The 21,373-nt window shown below is 47.0% G+C and overlaps 1 pseudogene; it reads right to left on the bottom strand.

Moving 5' to 3' along the window:
* Positions 1 to 7,532: 7,532 nt before the first annotated feature.
* LOC116907873 lies at positions 7,533 to 7,933 on the bottom strand (annotated as a pseudogene).
* Between the last annotated feature and the right edge of the window lie 13,440 nt (positions 7,934 to 21,373).

The following is a 21,373-nucleotide window of genomic DNA, read 5'->3' as shown; positions in this document are numbered from 1 at the left end:
CAGCCCCGTGGGGAGCATATTCCAGCTACTGGAGCTATGATGAGTGTGTTCTCCTGTGATATGTGTAAACCATGAAGTAGTTGTTGGTAGATATGCCAGTCTACGGAGATGGTGGAGAGGCTGGAGTGATACCCACTACCTGCTGGCCTGTGTGCACATGGCTTGAGAGTCCCAACTGCCAGAAGGCCAGTGAGGAGAAGCAGGATGTGACCATCTTAATGAGTCCCACAAGGTCTAACCCATTGGTATATGGGGTTGACTGATCCTGGCTCCTTCTCTGTTCCTTAGAACTTACATCCTCCTCATAGTTTGGCCAAAATGACAGGGGAACCAAAACAACCGATCAGTGCAGTCTGAAGGTTGCAGAGGAGACACCTGTACCTTAAACAAAGAGTGGACCACAGTAGCGAGGTCCTTGTGAAAGTTCACAGTGGAGCTGAACTGGAGGCTTTGACCTAGCTATGAACAGAGGACACAAGAAGATGCAACCCACTGTATTCCTTTGCCAGGATCTGCGATCTCAGCCTCTACTGGAAGGGACAAATACTGATGGTAGCTGCTTATTCTTTTTATGGTCATGTTCTTCACTGGAAGTGGGAGGTAAAGTGGGCTTGAGTTTGCATTCTCTTCCCAGCTACACTGGATACCACTTGGGGGAGTGCTGGCCATTGGGAATGCTCTTATGATTCTGTCTGGAAACGAGTGGATATTTTTAGCTTCCTGATGAAGTGTCTTGGATAGAGTTCTTACTTTAAGCCCTTTATATGCAGTTAAACAACTGCTAGTATTGATTTCATAGACCCCCCTCTTTTTAAAAAATGTCTTCACATCATATTATAGTTAAACTGTCAAGAGCTCAGAACAAAGAAAAAAAAAAAAAACAACCCTGAAAGGTATAAGAAAGAGATGCACCAAATGGGATTATAAAGGGAATCCCTTTAGTACTGAAGGCTTCTCAGCTTACACTCTGACATTTAGAGTCTAAAGATCCAGTGGAAATGTGTGGGATAATCTCTTTCAGGCCTTAGAAAAAAAGCAACTGCTAACTTAGATCACTGTGCCCAGAGAAGTCATCCTTCAGGATCAATAAAGACTATCAAAGATTAGCATACCCTAAAAGAGCTCATGACTGTGAGACCAGCATATGATTTAAGTGTAAGATAACTAAATTAGTTAACGAGGTATAAGATACTTAATCCTCCATGCACATAGAAGAAGTAGGACATAAGAGATTTCAGTAAAGGAGAACTCTCACTAGAAGAGCAGACAGACAAGAATCAGGGGGGAATCCAACATTATTGAGGTAGAACTATCAAGAGCCTGAGGTGAATAGGGCTAGAGAAGAGCATTGGAATATTCTAAGCCAGAAAAGAAACCTTTACTAGACGTCTCAGGCTTACTGCCGAATAAGCTCACCCTTTCGAGCTCTTCCTGAATGCTGACTGGCTAGTTCAACTCAGCTGCTCTGGCTTAAACTCCTCTGGGCTGACTGATTCAATCTGGCTTGTCTCTCAGCTTCTCACTGGATTGCTCTGCTTGGCCTCAAACCAACCCTGGCAATTTGTTCTAATCTTCTGACTCCTTCTTATTTTTTAGCTTCAACTGCTTCTGCCGACCTGCTCTGAACTGCATGAATTCACGAATGATCTCAATCCCATGCCTGTCTCCCCCTCCACTGCTCTTGAACAGCCTTCCTTTCTTGTCTGTTCTCATGAGAGCCGGGTGTATCCTAGCTCTGACTCATTCTGTCAAATATTTCCCTAATTTGTCACTTGGTCTGCCCCTCGATTGGACATCATTGTTTGAGATTAAAGGTGTGTGCTAAGGGTGTGTGGGTATTCCAGCCAGACCACACTAGTCCAAGGAGTGTCTGCCTTCTGGCCAGATCATCACATAGACCTAGAAGGTCTTTGGATGTGATCTCTTGCCTGAACAGCCATGTTGCTGGATTAAAATTCCTCTATACTAAATAGCTAGAAGAACAACAAAATTACAAGAATCAGTTCATATCTTTCAATAACTATAAATGTAAGCAGTCTTAATTCTTCAACTGAAAGACCTAGACTAATTGACTAAACTTAAAAAAAATCGGGGTGGGGATTTAGCTCAGTGGTAGAGCGCTTGCCTAGCAAGCGCAAGGCCCTGGGTTCGGTCCCCAGCTCTGAAAAAAAGAATTAAAAAAAAAAAATCTAAGTAGTTGCTGTCTGTAAGAAACTTATTTTATAGTGCCAACCTAGATGCAGCCGGAAAGCGTAGGAAGGAATCTGACATTCCAAGCAAAAGGACCTGAAAGCAAGCAGGAATGACTGTAGTCATATCTGACAAAGTGTAATTCAAGCCAGAATTGATAAGAAGAGATAAAGAGAGAATCCATCAGGACACTGTAACAATAGCTATTTATAATTAAATATATATATATATATGCATTGAATGTTGGTGCACTCAATTTCATAAGCTCTACTGGGCATGATGTAGAATAATGACGGATAACTTCAATACCCCGCAAGTCAACAAGTCAGGGTTAAAGTACACTGTAGGTCAAGTGGGCAGACAGCTATAAGTCATTCCATACAACAGCAGACGGAGACACGGTCTATTCAGCTACTCACATAAATTACTCCTAATCAGCAGTAATTTATACTACATGCTATAAAGTAAAATTTAGCAAAGATAAAAACAACCCTAACCACTTGAAATAATTTTTGAAAACCTCACTCTTTCACACACATATTTTGTAGTTTGATTGAAATCCCCACCTAATCCTCTTATCTCCGCTGGCTCCCCGAAGCCCCCAGCAAGTCTGTCTTCTATTTCCATGCCTTCTTGTAATGTATTCAGCTAGAGTTGCCTGCATCGACATGGCTGGGGGTGTCCATTTACCCGAGTTAGGACAGCTTACTAGTGGCCACACCAATGAAGACCATGTCTCCTCCTCCAGTAATCGCTAGTTGCCTATAGTCCCTCCCTCATGTATGATGCAGTGTTGCTGAGCCCAGTGTCATGGAGGGTGTAGATAAAGCCTGCTGTGGTGGGTTCATGACACGACAGCAGCACTGTGTCCAGGAGACAGCTTTTCATTGGCTGCTTCTCAGTCCCAAGCTCTTACAGCCTTCCTGAGCCGTCTTTCTGTTCTGTTCCCTGGGCTTTGGAGGCGGTGATAGGATAAAGTGTGGAAGGGTGGGGAGTATCTTTGGCAGGCTCATGCCTAGGTGTGCAGCTAAGGAATCACACAATTCAATAGATCTAGTGTCCGTTTATTAGGGGAGGGAGTAGAGCAAAAGACTGTCTCAGAGTAGGGACACGAGGGAGAGATAGGGAAAGACAGGCAGACAGACAGAATGAACAGGAGGGGGAGAGAGGAAGAGGGAGAGAGACAGAGAGAGGGAGGAGGAGAGGGAGAGGGAGAGAACACACATAATTGAGACAGAGTGGGAAGGGAGGGGGAAGAGGTCTGGGGTGGCCGAGGTCTTTTATGTGCCACGCCCAGCAGTGGCAGGTGATGCTGTAGTGCCACTAAGTCCCCTGAGGGCAGGCTGAAGGAAACCCCTGATTGCTAACAGGCAATGCTAGAGATGTTCCATTTAAAGCCGAACACTCAATGGCCCTTACTGGCAGCACTTTGGTCTGCTATGCATTAACTACTGCCCACTGCAAACAGGCGTTTCTCTGACCGCGGCTGAGAGTTGGACTGGTCTGAATGTTGGTCCTCATCTGAACTCGTTCGCTCTCCTCCCCTTTCACTGATGCTCCTCCACTGATAGAGCTTGGGACTGAGAAGAAGGAGTTGAAGACGCCTAAGAAAAGAGAGCTGATAGGCTGGACCTAGTGGCTCATACTTTTAATCCTATTACAGAGGCAGGAGGATCTTTTTGAGTTCAGGGCCAACCTGGACTACATAGCGAGTTCCAAGTCAGCCAGAAAGACGCTGTGTCAGAAGAAGAGAAGAAAGAGGAGGAGGAGGAGACATCAATCAATCAATCAATCAATCAATCAATCAATCTGAGGTCCATCTCTGTCTTACATGTGCATGCCCAGCACATATAGACACCCTTCATACAAATATAAAAGCAGAGTCAGTCAATCAATGAATCAGTCAGTAACATCTCTAGAAATCAATAATGAACCATTGGAGAAAAAAATCAAGAAGATAATTCTGTTAGGAATAGTCTAAAATGAACCAAGAAACAAGCAAGAAAAGAGCCAGGAATAAGCCTAAGCACCACCTAAGGGAACAACCTCTGTAACACAACTCAGAAATACTGAGGGAGGAACTGAAGAGGACACTGGAGCCATTGATCACATATGCAAATGGACCCAGCAGAATTAACAGTGTTAAGATGGTCACGTTCCTAAAAGCCATCTCCAACATCAATATAATCCCTGTTCAAAGTACCAATGCCATTCTTCACAGGATAGAAAGTATTCTTCGGAGTCTCAGGGAAGCACAGAAGACCACGAACAGCCAAGGCAGTTCTAAGCGAACGGAGCAAGGCTTAGGTATAACAATACCGTAGACTCTACAGTGCAGAGACACAGAAACAAAACCAGCGTGGCACCGGCACACAAAGCCAGCACGCAGACCACTGAAATAGAACAGAGGATCCAGAAATAAACCCATATAGCTACAGCCATCTGATCTGTGACAAAGGTTCTAAAAGTCCACGTTGGGCAGGGAAGATGGCCTGTCAACAAAGGGTGCTATAAAACGGGACATGCACTTTCAGATGACTGAAATCACACCCTTACCTCTTACCCTGCCCAGAACCCAACTGGAAACAGATCCAAGTGGAAGACTGAAACAGAAACAGTATACCTTGAAAGTTAGTGGAAGACCAAAACAGGAAAACTATACCTTGCAGATTAAGGGTCGTGTTTGCAGTTAAGACATTTAAGAATAAATCCCTGATTGTTCTGTGGTAAGTCCCTGCAAGTTAAGGCTTCTTTTTGTAATTAAGGCCAAGTTTCTGTTTCTTAGATCTCATTCAACCTACACTAACTTGCAACCTCATTCACGTGAACCGTATCCTTATCTCTGTTCCCTCCCTTTGATCGTACCTTCCTAACACTGTATGATCAGCACCTCCCTTGCCCCTGTGAACGCCTTATTGCTCCCATAAAGACTCCTAGAAACGTCTCTTAAATCCTGACTTAGGGTGAGACATCCAGCAGACCAGGCCTGGGTATACCCCAACATACATTGTGCTTTAATTGGACAATTATGGATTTGGTCTTTTCTCCTTGTGATTCTCAGGTTTAACCCAAGACCTAAACGTAAGATGGAAAATGTTAAAACTACTAGAAGAAAACTCAGGGGAAACTTATCGGTATAATCACAGGCACCAACTTGACTGAATGGGACCTCGAGAGCTTAAGAAGCAGTGTTAAGGGAGAGCTCACCAGAGTCAAAAGCTTGGCTCAGCAGAGGGAACAGCAGGGCAGAGAGGGTGTGGAGGACAGAACGAAATCCCCATTGGATATTCGTCCGATAGAAGATTAACATCCAGAATTTACCAAGAACTCAAAAACTGTCACAAGAACAGAATGATCCATCATGCACAAGAAAAGACCTGAATAGATAACTTCCTAAAAGATGCACAAAAGCCCAATATATAATGTACATATATGCATTTATTATTTATGCACATAAGTGTACTCATAGATATGGGCAAACGTTTAATATCTGCAGTCATTAGGGAAGTGCTAAACTACGTTGACATTCGAGCTGACCCCAGCTAGAGGCTGTCATCAAGAACACAACAATAAATCCCAGTGAGGATTCAGGAGGAACAGCAACCCTATGCTGGTGGGAAAACAGTAGAATAGTGACTGTGGAAATAATTCAGCGTTCATCAGAAAGTTAAATTAAAGCTGGTTTGTGGCACACTGTGGATCAGTGGTTAAATTCCCATCATCACTTTGGAAGCTGGAGAATGGTGAGTTTGACACCAACCTAACCAGATCCTGTCTCAAGACCAACCCTAAACCTAATAGGGTCCAAGAATCACCAAGGGAAGACCCCAGACTCAAACAGTATGAAAAGACAAAGGACGTTTATTCAGCTGAATTTCCCCCATGCAGGGGTCTCCCTGTTCAGGAATGGAGACCTCGGTGTGTGACCTTCAGGGTCAATTTAAAGCCTGTTAGGGTAGGAGTGGGTGACGTTTACCTTTCTTTCCACAGATTGCTTGGCTGTATCTCCAGAGGTTTGGGTACCTTTGTGACTGGTTGAGGCTCTGGGGACTTTCCGTGGTAGCAAGGCATCCTTGGATTGGCTGCCCACATCTATGGTTGGCTGACTACAGGCTCTTAGATCCCGGTTCTCATTTCTGGGAAACAGAAACTTAGGCCTAGTCTCCCAAACTGCCTGTTTGTAGCCTGTCATGGAGTCAGCCTGGCTCTGGCTAACTTAGTCCAGAGAGGGGGCAGAGGGGATAACCCAGTGGGTAAAGGGCTGACCTCATAGCATGAGAACCTAAGTTTGAATCCCTAGAGCCCATGTAAAGTCAGACATGAAAGGGTGTGTCTGTCGTCCCATTGTTCCTACAGGGCAGGGTGGGGCAGAGACAGAGACTCCTCAGAAACTCATAGCCACCCCGGCCTGTGGAGCAACAAGCACCAGAAAGACCCTGTCTCAAAAAATGGTGGAACACAAGGACTGACGCCTGAGGTTGTCTTCCGATCTTACCTCGTGCTGTGTGGTACCCACCCATCGCTGCTCCCATACGCACACACATAACACACACAAGGCCAAAAGAAAAACCCCAGCCAAAAGTCTAAATAAAAGCAAAGACAATCCTAAAACACTAAAATGAAACTGTCCTCTGGTCCGCTTAGAGCTTGCTTGGGCTTATCCCAGAAGGAAGGCAAGCCAGCGTTCGGTAGCGATAATCTGCACCCAGGGTTTAGTTGTAGGGCTATTGATCACTGAAGAGCAGATGGTGGGGGGAAAGGCACTGTAGCTTAGAAGAAAAACAAAAACGCAAAATCAGATTGGGACTGATCCTACGGGCACTAACAAACTCAATGCCAGTGAGTTAAGTCCACGGGGTGAGTCTTCAAAACCACAGCACATCAAAACAGAGACATGGAGAAACAGAACGCGAAACTTAAAGACATTGATTTCTAATTGAAAAATCTCCCCACCAAGAAAACCACAGGTTCCAGTAGCTTCACCAACAAATGCTTTCAAACATGTAAGGAGGCAAGAAGCCACGCCAGCTCTCCAGCAACTCTCTAGTTGCTTTTAAGGTTACCACAACCCCACGGAGTCTAACAAGGGCATTGCAGGTGGAAAAGGGCAAGCCAATCTTTCTTGTGAGTGTAGACTAAAAATCCCGTGAGAATCATTAACAAATCAGATCCTTTGCTATAAGACAGCCATGGTGGCCCATGACTATACTCCTAGTACTTGAGAGGCAGAGGCAGGAGGATTGCTTCAAGCTCAAGGTCAGCCTGGTCTACATAGTGATTTTCTTTTTTTTTTTTTAATTTTTCTTTTAAAACATTTTTTAATGACGAAAACAAAACTATATCTAAAATCGAAGCTTCTGGAAAAACCATTTGTTCTTCCCTGTCTTGTACCACTCCTTGAACTTGACCTTGACCTCCTGCCTGGCCTTGCGTTTCAATGCTGGGTCTCTGAACACAATCTTGTTGACAACGGTTTTGTCCAAGGGGATGTTCACACCTTGTGGGCATGAGGTGGTTGTGGTTATAAACTTTCACAAAGGACTTGATCTTGGCTCTCTTGGCTCTTCTTGCCCGTGGCAGCTGTCACTTTTTGGGAATAGCGGTCAGTTCCAGCCACCAAGGCATGGCTGTAAGGGCAGTCTGAGATGCCATCATCAATGATCTTCATGGTGACAGCTTTGTGTCTGGAGTAGTGTCCAGTCAGGACCAGCACCACTTTCCCGGGTTTCATGAACTTGCCCATTCCAACAGCAAGCAGCCGGCACCCAGCAGAAAGGAACTACATAGTGATTTTCAAACCAGCCAGAACTACAGCACGAGACCCTGTAAACCAAACCAAGCCACGTGACATACGGGAGGGGTAATATATTGAGACCAGGCTGTGTTTTCTAGACATACAAGTTTTGCCTTGCCTCACCCTAACCAGGACAAGTATTGAGCACCTGCTGAGAGAAAAAAAACATGGAGCAGACACCTACTGCCTTCATCACATCTACCCAGAACAATCAGACAAGGGGAAGAAACAAAGAACAACAAGAGAGGGGGAAAAAAAGTTATCCACAGGCAGCGTGATGCTGTGCACAAAAAGCCCAACAGGGCCTCCTTATTGAACTGTGAACAGTTGATAAGGCAATTTAGGAATGCCTCACTGGATAGGAGATCCATGCATAACAAATGCATTTTCCAGACTAGAAACAAACAACGAGAAAAGGAACCTGAAGGTGAGACCATTTACCAGAGCATCTGAACTACAGCAACACACATCCAGAAACAGCAACGATGCCACAGACCAGACTCTTCTGTGACCTAAAGTGTTTCCAAGGGAAGTAGAGATGAGATGGGCGGGGGTGGGGTGGGGTGGTGAAGGCAAGAATGGGCTGGGAGGAATACCAAATGTGCAAACGTCGTCTACCCCAGCAGCATGCAGCATTTGGATCATTATAATGTAAATATTGATGTTCAGTTTCTGGAACGTATTTTCCTTGCCAAGTTAGCACAAGGCATCCTCTGAATTCAGCAGCACTCCATACCTTCTCAGTGTTGTCCACTGTATCAGGAAGCCTCATTGAGGACCCCTTTCAGTGTGGTGGCGACACAGCTCTCTGACTATCTTCCTGCCCCCAATATCTCTCTCTCTCTCTCTCTCTCTCTCTCTCTCTCTCTCTCTCTCTCTCTCTCTCTCTCTCTCTCAGTTCATGTCTGTACTGGCTAGTTTTGTGTGTCAACTTGACACAAGCTGGAGTTGTCACAGAAAAGGAGCCTCAGTTGTGGAAATGCCTCCATGAGACCCAGCTGAAGGAATTTTCTCAATTAGTGATCAAGGGGGGAGGACCCAGTCCACTGTGGGTGGTGCCGTCCCTGGTCTGGTGGTCCTGGGTTCTATAAGACAGCAAGCTGAGCAAGCCAGGGGAAGCAAGCCAGTAAGAAACATCCCTCATGGTCTCTGCATCAGCTCCTGCTTCCTGACCTGCTTGAGTTCCAGTTCTGACTTCTTTTGGTAATGAACAACAATGTGGAAGTGTAAGCTGAATAAACCCTTTCCTTCCCAACTTGCTTCTTGGTCATGATGTTTGTGCAGGAATAGGAACACTGACTAAGACAAATTGGTACCAGCATAGTGGGGTATTCCTGTGACAACTGGACCATGTTTGGGGGAGGACTGTGGAAGGACTTTGGAACTTTGAGCTAGAAGAGCCATTGGGATGTTAAGAGTTTCTGTAGGAGCTTGGAAATAATGTTAAGAACAGTGCAGAAGATGGAGGCCTAGCTTGTGAAATTTCAGGGGGGGAGATTAAAGACTCTTGTCAGGGCCACGTTGTTTTGATTGTGAAGATTCTGTGGTTTTGGTTAGCTGGGGCTGAAGAATCAGCTGTGCTTAACGAGATACCAGAACTACTAAAGCGAACCTTTGAGTTACTGGGACTACTGATGTTGGTCAGCAGGAGCTAAGAAATTAGCAGTGATTAAGAAGAGACCAGCATCATTGAGGTGAAATCTTTTGGGAAGTGTTTTCTGAGAGCACAGAGAGGCTGTGTTCCAGAGATAGACAAGGTTGTACCTTGTGCTGTGGCTGGATTTGGTACTGTGCAAGAGTCGCCCAGGTGGTACTGGTTTTGAAGGCATGAAGGGGTCATGAAGAGCAGCTGAGGCTGGGCACTGTGAGAGGCCATGGAAGGCCATTGGTGAAGGTGCAGCCTCAGTTGCAATCGATGGCCCAGGACTGAAGGGGTCATGCAAAGGAGTTGAGGCCTGGCACCGTGAAGAGCGCCTGTGAGAGGCTATTGGTGAAGCCTAACTGCAATGGAAGACAGCAGCGTTTTGGAGATGCCAGTACCATGAGATGACCACCAAGAGCAGCAGCAGCAGAGGAGAACAGGCAGCTGGAGCCTAGAAGACAAGGTGTGTGCTACAAAGGGCAGAGCTGGAGAAGTGACCCAAGCCCTTGGAGGAGCCAAGAAGATCATGAGTGGACCCAGACATTGGACAGTTAGTTAGATTTTGCTTTTGATTTGACTGTGCCCTGATATTTTTCCCTCTTGAAGTAAGAAAGTATTTTAGTGGAGTCCACAGTTAAGAGACTTTGAATTTTAAAAAGACTTTGAATTTTAAAAGATATTGGATATTTAAATGGATTGAACTTTTAATATGTAAAAATAGTGTGACTCAAAGTTATTTAGATCTTGGGGAGGAATAAGAAAATAAGGGTTGAGGCTTAACAGTGATGTGTTTGTGTGTCAAGTTGACAAGGGGTCAATTGTACTGGCTGGTTTTGTGTGTCAACTTGACACAAGCTGGAGTTATCACAGAAAAGGAGCCTCAGTTGTGGAAATGACTTCATGAGACCCAGCCTTAAGGCATTTTCTCAATTAGTGATCAAGGGGGGGAAGACCCAGCCCATTGTGCATGGTGCTGTCCCTGGTCTGGTGATCTTGGGTTCTATAGGACAGCAAGCTGAGCAAGCCAGGGGAAGCAAGACAGTAAGAAACATCCCTCCATGGCCTCTGCATCAGCTCCTGCTTCCTGACCTGCTTGAGTTCCAGTCCTGACTTCCTTTGGTGATGAAACAGGAATGTGGAAGTACAAGCTGAACTTGCTTCTTGGTCATGATGTGTGTGCAGGAATAGGGGTATCACGGGTGTGAGGCAAATGGTCCACTCCTACACCCCCAGCCCTTCGCGTGGTTCCAAGAGTTGGATTGTGGGTTGAGTGGGAGACTTTCCTTTCCTTCCTCCCTTCGGTCCCCTTCCTTGTCTGAGTATGTTGCAGTGGCTTCCATCCAGGCTGGGGGACCCCAGACTACAGGTTTGAAGAGGCGACTAGGAGTACCTGGAATGTGGTGTCACTGCAGTTTGACAAATGAGCTGCTATAGCTGGTGGGAAGTGACATGCAGTGTGTCCCATGCTGGTGGAAGTCACATTAATGTCAGACACTTCTCAGGGCTCTTCACTTTGCTGTCCGAGACAGGCTCTCTTACTGGGACTGGGCTCGCTGATGGCTAGACTGGCTAGCCAGTGAGCCCTGTGGAACCTTCTGTCTGTCTCTCCAGCACTGGAATTATAGATGGCTGCCCCACCCAACTTTTTACATGGGCCCTGGGGCTCCAGACTCAGGTCTTCTGGCTTGCATTGAAAGCTGTTTACCAAATGAGCTATCTTCCTGACCTCTGAGTGCTACATGGGACTAGAGGCCTTAGAAGTTTTAAAATTTAAATTATTTGAAGAATGTATTGCACATATTCCTGTAGTGTGTGTGTGTGTACATGTGTGTGTCTATGTGTGAGAGCATGTATATGACATAGAGGACATTCAGAGGACAACTTATAGGAATTGGTCTTCTCTTAACTCTGCAGGTCCTGGGCATGGGATCTGATGAGCTATCTTGTCAGCTCTCCCATGACAACTATGACGTCATCACAGAACTGTCTGACGTGCACTGAGTACTTATTATGTGTGCTGGATAGTTTTGTGTCAACTTGCTACAAGCTAAAGACATCTAAGAGGAGGTAACCTCAATTTCAAAAAAAAAAAAAAAAAAAAAAAGTACCTCCATAAGATCAGGCACAGACAAGCCTATAGGACATTTTCTTAATTAGTGATTGACAGCGGAGGCTCGGCCCATTGTGGGCGGTGCCATCCCTGGGCTGGTAGTCCTGGGCTCTATAAGAAAGCAGGCTGAGCAAGCCGTGAGGAGCAAGCGAATAAGCAGCCCTCCTCCACAGCATCTGGATCAGCTTCCTCCTCCAGGTTCCTCCCTACTTGAGTTCCTGTCCTGACTTCCTGTGATCATGAGCTGTGCTGTGGAAGCATAAACTGAATAAGTCCTTCGCTCTCCAACTTGCGTTTGGTCACCGTGTTTCACCACAGCAATAGAAACCCTAAGACAAGTTGTGGTGGGGTATTACCGGGACAGACATGACCATGTTTTTTGGGGAGCTTGTGAAAAGACTTTGGGATTTTCAGCTAGAAAAGCCACTGAGTGTTGAGAGCTCAGTGGGCTGTTCTGTAGGAGCTTGTAAGGTAAGACTGTTGGGAGCAGTGCAGATGATGGAGGCCTGGCTGTGACATTTCAGAGGGAAGCAGACTCTAGTGGGCCATTTGAGTTAAGAACTTGTGGTTCTGGTCAGCTCGGGCTGAGGAAATGAACTGTCAATAACAAGGTAACCAGAACCACTAAACTGAAACCTTTGCTTTGCTGGGATGGTGGATGTTGGTCGGCTGGGGCTGAAGAATCAGCTGTGTGATTAAGAAGAGAGCAGCATCACCGGGAAATCTTCTGGGAAGTGTTTCCTCAGAGCCAGCACATAGAAGCAGTGTTCCAAATCTGTCCTAGGTTACACCTTGTACCGGAAGCAGAATTTGTAATGTGAGAACTACCTGGGTGGTACTGGTTTTGAACGCATGAAGGGGTCATGGACGGCAGCTGAGGCTGGGTGCTGGGTGGCAGGGTTGGAGTTTGTGAAGAGAGCCTAGGGGAGGCTACTTGAGAAAGTGAAGTCCAGTTGCAACAAGAGACCCAAGAGACCCAACTGGAGATGCTAGTACCATGGATGACCACCAAGGACAGCAGCTGGTAGGCCAGGGAGCTGGCCTGAGCCTAGAAGACGAGCTGTGTGTGCTGCAGCAGACAGAGCTGGAGAAGTGACCTAAGCCCCTTTGGAGGAGCCCAGAAGATGGTGAGTGAATCCCAGATATTGAACATTGAGTTATTTACACTATTGGGGTGTGGTTTTGCTTTAAGATTGTGACTGTGTCCTACGTCTTCCTCTTCAATTAAAAAAAGTATTTAACTTAATTTGGGTTTCTACAGGAGCCCATAGTTGAGAGTTTTCAAATGTTTGAAAGAGATTTTGGACTTTTAAGGAGATTAGATTTAAAAAAAAAAAAAAAACAAAAACAAAAAAACCCAACACTGGTCAAGGAGTGCTTTATTCTCATTGCTGGACAGAGGTGACACCCAGGGTCTGGAAAGCCTCCCAGTCCAGCCTTTCCTTTTGGCATGGCAGTTGCAGGCCATTTTCAGAGCCAGGGTGACAACCCTCACCCAGGGGGAGCATCAGTAGCAGCAGCGGGTCACGGTGGGGTTGGGAGTGTTAGTCTGGCCAGCTGCTGCTCATCCCTCTGGCTGGTGTCCGATGAGGACAGTGGTCTGGACAGTGAGCTGGGGAAGCTCAGTTGGCAGTAAAGATATGGCAGGAAATGTCATCGAGGAGCCAGTCGATGCCGGGCATCTGGTCGTCCCCTACGATGGCACTGTAGCCCGGGATGCGCCAGTGTTGGCTGTGGGTGGAGCCCAGCTCCAGGACCTCTTGAATAGCCTTACAGGACAGTGCTCCACGCAGCTCCTGCCTGTTGGCAAAGATGAGGAGGTTTGCTCCAGACAGGCGCGGTTCTGAGGTTCAGTCATTATTATCACTACAGTGGGAAGCATGGTGCCGGGGGAGCTGAGAGTTCTGCATTTTGTTCCGAAGGCAACAACGAGGAGACTCGAGGCCGGATGTTTTAAAGGGGCTGAACTTTAAATGTGTTTGAATTGGTAAAGACGGTGGGGGTTTTTTCCAAGTTATTCATGTTTTAAATGTAAGGTCTTGAGGATGGATGCAAAGGAAAGGTTGTGGCTTCACGGTGATATGTTTGCGTGTCAAGATGGCAAGGGGTCAACTCTGCCGCATATTTTTATGTCTACTTGACACAAGCTATAGTTATCTGAGAGGAGATAAGGTCAATTAAGAAGATGCCTCTTTAAGACTGGGCTGCAGGCAAGCCTGGAGGGTATTTTCTTAAGCAGTGATTTATAGGAGAGGCCCCGCCTATTGTGGGTGGGGCCATCCTCCCACTGCCCCCATGGTGGTTCTGGGTCCTATAAGAGAGCAGGCTGAGCAAGCCATGGGGAGAACGGCAATAAGCAGCATCCCTCCATGGCCTCTGCATGAGCTCCTGCCTCCAATGTCCTACCCTGCTTCATTTCCTGTCTTGACCTCCTCTGATGATGATCTGTGATGTGGAAGTGTAAGCCAAAGGAACCCTTTCCTCTCCAACTTGCTTCATCCCAGCTGTAGAAACCTCTGACTAGGACACTGTTAGCGCATGCTCACTATGCTCAAGGTTTGCTGGTCGTTTTTTTTCTGAGTTCTTGACTCATGCCATCCTCCTGAGAAGGCGCAAATGATTTTTCTCACCTCACTGACGAGGAAACAGCTAGGGAGGAAGTGGCTCTTGCCAGGTCAGGTAGGAGTTGGCTAAGCTGGCATCAGGAGCAGAATAATCGACTTTGAGGCACGTACCTTTCACCTCCGTGCCTTCCTGCCTGGTGGCAAAGAGAATTGGAGCCACACAGCCCGGGCCAGCCAGTGCTCGGTACGGAGGAACCTAAAACTCTTCACTGAGTTAAATCAATGTTTATAGAGGGAAACCTGAGGCTTCAATCATCTGTTAATGGCTCCTGATGGCACAAGGAGGCTTTCAGTGAGGCGAGACCAGTAGCTAAGAGGCCATCTTCCTGGAAAGAGGATCATTGGCGTCTTTTCAAAATGGACTTTTACATTCTTGCTGAGCTTTTAAAAAAACGTCAAGTGGAGCTTTTACAGTCCGAGGAGATTCCCTCCCACAGCAGGTTAACACTGATTTGCTCCTGGTGTTCCTTGGGGGAGGTGTGGAATGAGATCTGATTCTCAAGACGCTGTGCGCTGTGTGCTGTGCGCAAAGGGAGCATGCGGCCCACAGGTGCGGGGACCAGGATAGGGCGGCCGAGGCCATGGAGGAGTGTGAGTGACCTCTAAGTGCCTCCAAGGCAATGGCTTCCTTCTATTTAAAATGTTTATTTACCCACTGCTATTCCTATTGTGTGTGTTTGTGATGTGTGTGAGCTCAGGCGTGCATGCTGTGGCATGGATGTGGAGGTTAAAAGATAACCATCAGGAGTTGGTTCTCTCTTTCTACCATGTGGGTCCTAGGGATTAGTCTCAGGTCATCGGGCTTCCATCAGGCTTGTGCTGCAAGCACTTTTACCTACTGCGCCAGATCGCTGGGCCTTCAGTTCATTTTGTATAATGTAATGAAACGGTCAACGTAAGTTTTCAGGTTTCTTTGCTATTAACACACATAAAGATATATTGGCAAAAATGTTTGTTACCCAATCTGCTATCCTGAGGCCACTTTTCCTTTCTCTTCATCCCTCTTCCTCTTCTTCAGAGACAGGATCTATCTGTCCATGTAGTCCAGGTTAGCCTCCTACTCTTCCCGCCCCTACCTGTGCAGTGCTGGGCTTACAGTAAACACCGTCACACTCTGCTCATATTCTAAAGAAAACCGTCCTCACTTTCCTTCAGCACTCTCCTCGGCTATAGCAAGGCACCTCTCTTCTCCTGTCTGCTGTCATCCATCACACAACATAGCTGCTTTGGGCCACTCAAGGCTGTGGCTGCCTCTCTATAATTCTGCTTACCCTCCAGGGGGTGTAACTGCCCAGGTCCTCTGATGTCTGATTCCTTGTGACACAGAGGCAGTCATCTGGCAATGTCAGCAAAGCTCAAAGCAAATGAGTTCCCCCAGAAGAAGGGCTCCCCGTGATCCATCGATTGGTTGCCCAAGCCCCGATTTGTTTCTTGGAGGTAAGTACTATGAGCCAGGTGGCCAGCCCTCTCTGCCTGCAGAGAGAGATACATTCCCACGAGGCTGACAGAGGTTGAGGCTGAGCATCTTCTCCTTGACGTACTTGGAAGCAAGAAGGGAATTATTATCTAGGATGTCGTAACTCAATAACCTTCCTTAGCCAACAGCCCTTTAAACAATGCAGTAATCTACTATTTCATTTTAATACGACCAATCACTGCCCACTCTGAGTGCTGGACAGTATTTAATCAGAGGTGCAGTCAGTGGCGAGTTTCACTTGAACTTTTCAATTCCTCTCTGGACTAGGAAGCCCTAAATGGGGAGGCTATGCAGATCCTGCCCAGAGCCCAGGGATGTGAAGAGCCCTCCAGAGCATCCAGGGACCTATGGTTTGGTTTCTGGATGGTTCTGAGCCCATGGGCTGACTTGGTGGGAGCCAGAGGTCCCCCTCCCCATGCAGCTGAGCTTCCTTCACTCTTTTGGTCTTGGCTCCTGTTTGGCTATTAGTTAGGGTTGGTGAGTATGTGTGAACTTCCTTCCCGCCCAGGGTCTATGATCTTTGGTTACTGTGAGGCTCTTTCCTACTGAGCTCAGAGGGGACTGCAGACTCCTCATAAACCTAGGGCTTCAGTCGGTGATGTTCAACTATCTATATAGTTAGCTTGAGAGAAGAAATGGTGTGGTGTGTGTGTGTGTATGTGTGTATGTGTGTGTATGTGTGTGTGTGTGTGTGTGTGTGTGTGTGTGTGTGTGTGTGTGTGTGTGTGTGTGTGTGTGTGTGTGTGTGTGTGTGTGTGTGTGTATGTGTGTGTGTATGTGTGTGTGTGTATGTGTGTGTGTGTGTGTGTGTGTGTGTGTGTGTGTGTGTGTGTGTGTGTGTGTGTGTGTGTGTGTGTGTGTGTGTGTGTGTGTGTGTGTGTGTGTGTGTGTGTGTGTGTGTGTGTGTATGTGTGTGTGTGTGTGTGTATGTGTGTTTGCATGTCTGCACTACCCATGTGGAGGTGTACATGTGTGTACACATGTGTACCAGGAAGCCAACCTTAGGTGTCATCTACCTTTTTGTTAAGACAAAGTCTCTCTCTGGGACTCGAGGCTTGCCAACTGGGTTAGGCTTGCTGGCTGGTAAGCTCCAGGGATGTGCCATCCTTAGTGCTGGGGTTACAAAACCCATGTCCTTCCACCTGGCCTTTTCCATAGATGTTGGGGATCCAACTCTGCTCCTCATGATTGCATAGCAAGCACTTTGCTGAGTCACCTCCTCAGCTCCAGAGAGGCAGGAACATCTCTGTGGACCTGTCCAAGTATCCATTTTATACCCAAGTCCTCACCGCTGCTCTTAGTCACTAAGTCATCCACACTTTCTGTTTATTTTCCACTCAACACCAAGAGCGACCTTGTTTAAAATATCCATAAGTGGGGCTTGGGAAGATGGGCCTGTGGATAAAGTGTGAGCGTAAGGATCAGAGTTCAATGCCCAGGGCCCTTGTAAAAGCTGAGGAGGTGCCTCTAATCTCAGAAATGGGGGGCGGGGCTAGGAGCAGGGAGGCTTTCTATAATAGCTGATCGGTGAGCTCTGGGTTCAATTGAGAGATCCTGCCTCAAAACAGTGGAGAGTGATTGAAGAAGACATTTGATGTCCACTTGGGGGCCTCCGCATTCGTGCACACACATGTTTCCATACACGTGAACATGCATACAGAAATGTATACCACATACATGTGCAGAGAGAAGATTGGGAAGGGGACAGGGACAGGGACAGGGATAATGAGTTCTTCTGTGACAGCCCGGCACACTCCTGATTTGCCAGTAGAAAATATTGTGCCTTTTAGTCCCAATTAGCAAAACTTGCCATTTTGCAGCTTTCCCATAAGATAATAGGCTCTCCTGGGGCCTCAGAGAGTCTCCTGCAGCTAGGCTTGTTGGTTGAGCTCTGGGCAGGTGAGGATACAATTAAGGGGAACTTTAGTGTGTTTGTGTTACTCTGGGTCAAAGAGAAGCATCAAGCTCATGTTCCAGACCTCCTGTATACGGACCGAGCCACACTTAGATGCGGGAACAGCCACTGCATGAAATCTTGCATCTGGTCACTCCACAGACTGAGCGCAGACCCCCTTAGGGAGAGCTTCAAGAATAAGTTGAGGTAGTCGGTCTCAGTAAAGGGGTCGCTCAGCCCTCAGTCTCCCCTACCACACCCCTTAGGGCAACGGTTCCCCCTTCCCTGGGTTGGGATCCTCCCCTGAGAGTCTTGGCCTCTTTGTCACCATCCAGGCTGTGGCAGGCAGAGCTGAATGAAACCACAAGGGCCAGGCCTGGGAAAAGGAAGGAAACGCTCTACAAATGTTCTGGGAAGGGCTGCTGGCGGCTCCGTTCCCATCCCTCCTCAGCTTTCCCAAGGAAACACACACTGGGCATAATCAAGCACCCGGAGATGTGTGCCAAGCAGCAGAACCAAAGTGTGTGTTCCAAGAGTCCTGAGTTCTGAGAAGGGGAAAGCGGACCCGGGCTCTCAAACCCTAACGAAGACGCTCTCGGCAATTGGTATCTACTTGCATGGGAAAAGTTGCTTTTCTCCGGTGGACTGTCACTGGGTGTGTTAGTCACACAGGCAGGCCCCAGACCCAGCAGCAGGTTAGCCAGCATAAAAGAACTCATGGTATTTTTGTACATTTTTGGTCTCATCTTGCTTAAGTAATTCTTTTCAGCCTTACTAGTCTGCTTGTGTATGTATCATGGTTTCCAATTTTGTGTGTTTTTAAAAAAAAAAATATGCATGCTCTGTCTTCAGACACACCAGAAGAGGGCAGTAGATCCCATTACAGAGGGTCGTGAGCCACCATGTGAGTGCTGAGAATTGAACTCAGGACCTCTGGAAGAGCAGCCATGCTTTTAACTGCTGAGCCATCTCCCCAGCTCCATGATTTTGTATTTTTATTGGTTGTATGTGTATGTGTGTATTTCTTTCTACTTTAATTCTATTTTTTCCATTTTGCTTGCCTCTCTCTCTCTCTCTCTCCATCCCCCCCCCTCCCTTCCTTCTTTTTTTGAGACAGGATATCTTCATGTATCCCTGGCTGTCCTGGAACTAATTCTGTAGACCAGACCGGCCTCAATTTCTTAGAGACTCTGGAACTCACCTGCTTCTGCCTCCCACGTGCTAGGGTTGAAAGTGTCCACTACCACTGATTGATGGGCTCATTTGCTTTCTACAGCGAGAGAAAGAAAGGGCACGGTGGAGGGTGGATGGAGAGGTTGGAAGGATCTGGGAGGAGGGGAAGCCATAATCAGAGTATATTGTATGAAAAATACTTTTTCAATAAAATTGTATGGAAAAAAATAATTTGCAGCCCAGTGCTGAACCTCCAATTCCTTCTCATCATCGGATCAGGCAGAGTTCTGAGTCACAAATGTGTGAACCTGGAGGATGGATGAGGACCAGGCAAGGTTTTTCCAGGAGAGACGGAGGGAAGACTGTTGGTACAACAGGGACCAGCATGTCTGAAAGCAGGGCAGCAGCAGGGTTTGTGGACTGTGATGTCTCCTATTAATTATCCTAAGGACTGTTGCCATAGCCCCACCATCCAGGGACTCTCTAGGGGACCGTCGCTCTGGAGCTTCTGTCCAGTCCCATCTCAGTCTGAGGTGCTGCCTACGTGGTCACGGTCGCTGGCCTTCTATGTTGTGCAGGCATGGCCTCTGCGACACTGCATTCCCGAAGGTCAGTGCTGGCTCTGACTGGTCATACTACATGATCAGTGCCATTGCTGGTCCAGGAGAACCACAGGAAGGCAGCCTATGATCTAAAGGTGCTGCTTACAGCTTACGCAACTGCAGGGGAGACTTCTCTCTACAGACCCTCATCTGGGAGTGAAGCCCTTGGCATGCTGTCGATAGAGAAGGTGGTGACTGGGCACTCTCTTGATTCTTAAAATAAGCCCGTGTTTCCCATCCGAGTATTAACCAGGTCTCGCCCCACTTAGCTTTGGAGATCAAGCTGGATCTGGTGTGTTCAAGGAGGTAGGATTGTAGATGTAAAATCAATTTTTGTTTGAAGACTTATCTTGCCTACCAGTGCCTTCTCCAGAGACAATGATTTTCCTTGGGAAGGATCATGAAAAGCATTTTGTCTGAACACAGCTCAGTGGGGTCGACGTTCCGGGTCGATGTTTGGATTCGAGGTCAGTGTGGACAGTAGTGACATAGGCAGGAGCCACCTGGGTACACAGAGACCCAAGCAGTGGTGCTGAGGGAGTGTGGGGGCCTGAACACTCATGGTGGATGAAGAAGCCCATGAGACAAGACCAGAGAAGTGGACCAAAATCTCACCGTGAAGGATGGTCGAGGTCACAGAACACCTTGGGAATTTGATTGGTTTAGGAATAATTGAGGTCTGAGGGTGAGGCAGAAGAAAAGAGACTCCATGGAGACATCCAGAGGTGTGTCCAAGAAAGGGCTGTCCAGGGGGCTCTTAGCTTTCTTTATAGTTTTGTTTGCAAATCCTAGAGAACCAGCTCTGTTTCCCTGTGGTCCACCTGCTGGGCTCCATGCATCCCACTGACCACAGGAAAGTAAGAAGCATGTGCTGAAGCATGCCCGGGGCTTAGGGAGCAGGCTCTTAACACAGCAGGGCCCTTCAGATGTTGCCTAACTGACAAGCCCAGGCTGGTGCCTGCCATCATCTGTTCACGAAGACACAGTTTCACAAAGTCTCTGGACTGGAAGGGACATTGGAGGTCAGGCTCTCCCAGCCCTTGGGTGGGAACTTGCAGCCCATTCCAGTAATTTAGGAGTTTGTCCTTCTACTGCACGGAAGACCTGGAGACAGTTTGTTGTGACTCCTCCATAGTGTGCCATTAGAAGCTTCCCTCACCCATGGATCACAGCCCTCTGTGAACCCCCACCCCAAGGATGAAATGTAACACCTCTTGTCTTTTGTGTCTAGCAATGAGGGGCGCGATAAGCCCAGATTTGGGAACACAAATCTTTTTGCCCTTTACACTACAGCTATGAGAATGGTCGCCATGGTTACAGCAGCTTCTCAGAGGTGTCTAGATTTTCATTTTTTCCCCTCTAGTCCCCTAAATGTCTAATTTATGAGTAATCAGTTTAGGCAACCTGGAAAGTTTCTCGTGTGTGTGTGTGTGTGTGTGTGTGTGTGTGTGTGTGAACATCAAGAAACGTATATTATATATTCAGAACCCCAAAAGTAGGTTGACAGGAAAATCTTTGGCACGTTTTTTTCTTCCCCCACTCTAAAAAGAAATTTGGGCTGACTTTAAAATGTTCAAGTTAAACAAGATTCAATGAAAGAAGCGCCGTCTTCAGATTCTTCAAAGGCACGTGAGCCTCGGAGGGCTGGGTCTGACCTAATTATGTTTTCTTTAATGTGGAATAGCTATTTGCCCAATGTCCCATTTGCATCTCGCCATCACGTTCAAATGGCGGGGACATTGATTTCTCTTTTAAAAGCATCCTTTGAACATGAAAGTGTTGCCCTCCCCCAACCCCCTCCCCTTGTTTTTTTTTTTTTTTTTCTCCTTGTAAGAGCAGCGATAAGGATGGATCGATAATTACATTG

The sequence above is a fragment of the Rattus rattus genome, chromosome 8, assembly GCF_011064425.1.
Source record: "Rattus rattus isolate New Zealand chromosome 8, Rrattus_CSIRO_v1, whole genome shotgun sequence".
Lineage (NCBI taxonomy): Eukaryota > Metazoa > Chordata > Mammalia > Rodentia > Muridae > Rattus > Rattus rattus.
Note: the sequence above shows the minus strand (reverse complement) of the source record. Positions and strands in the feature narration are given on the sequence as shown.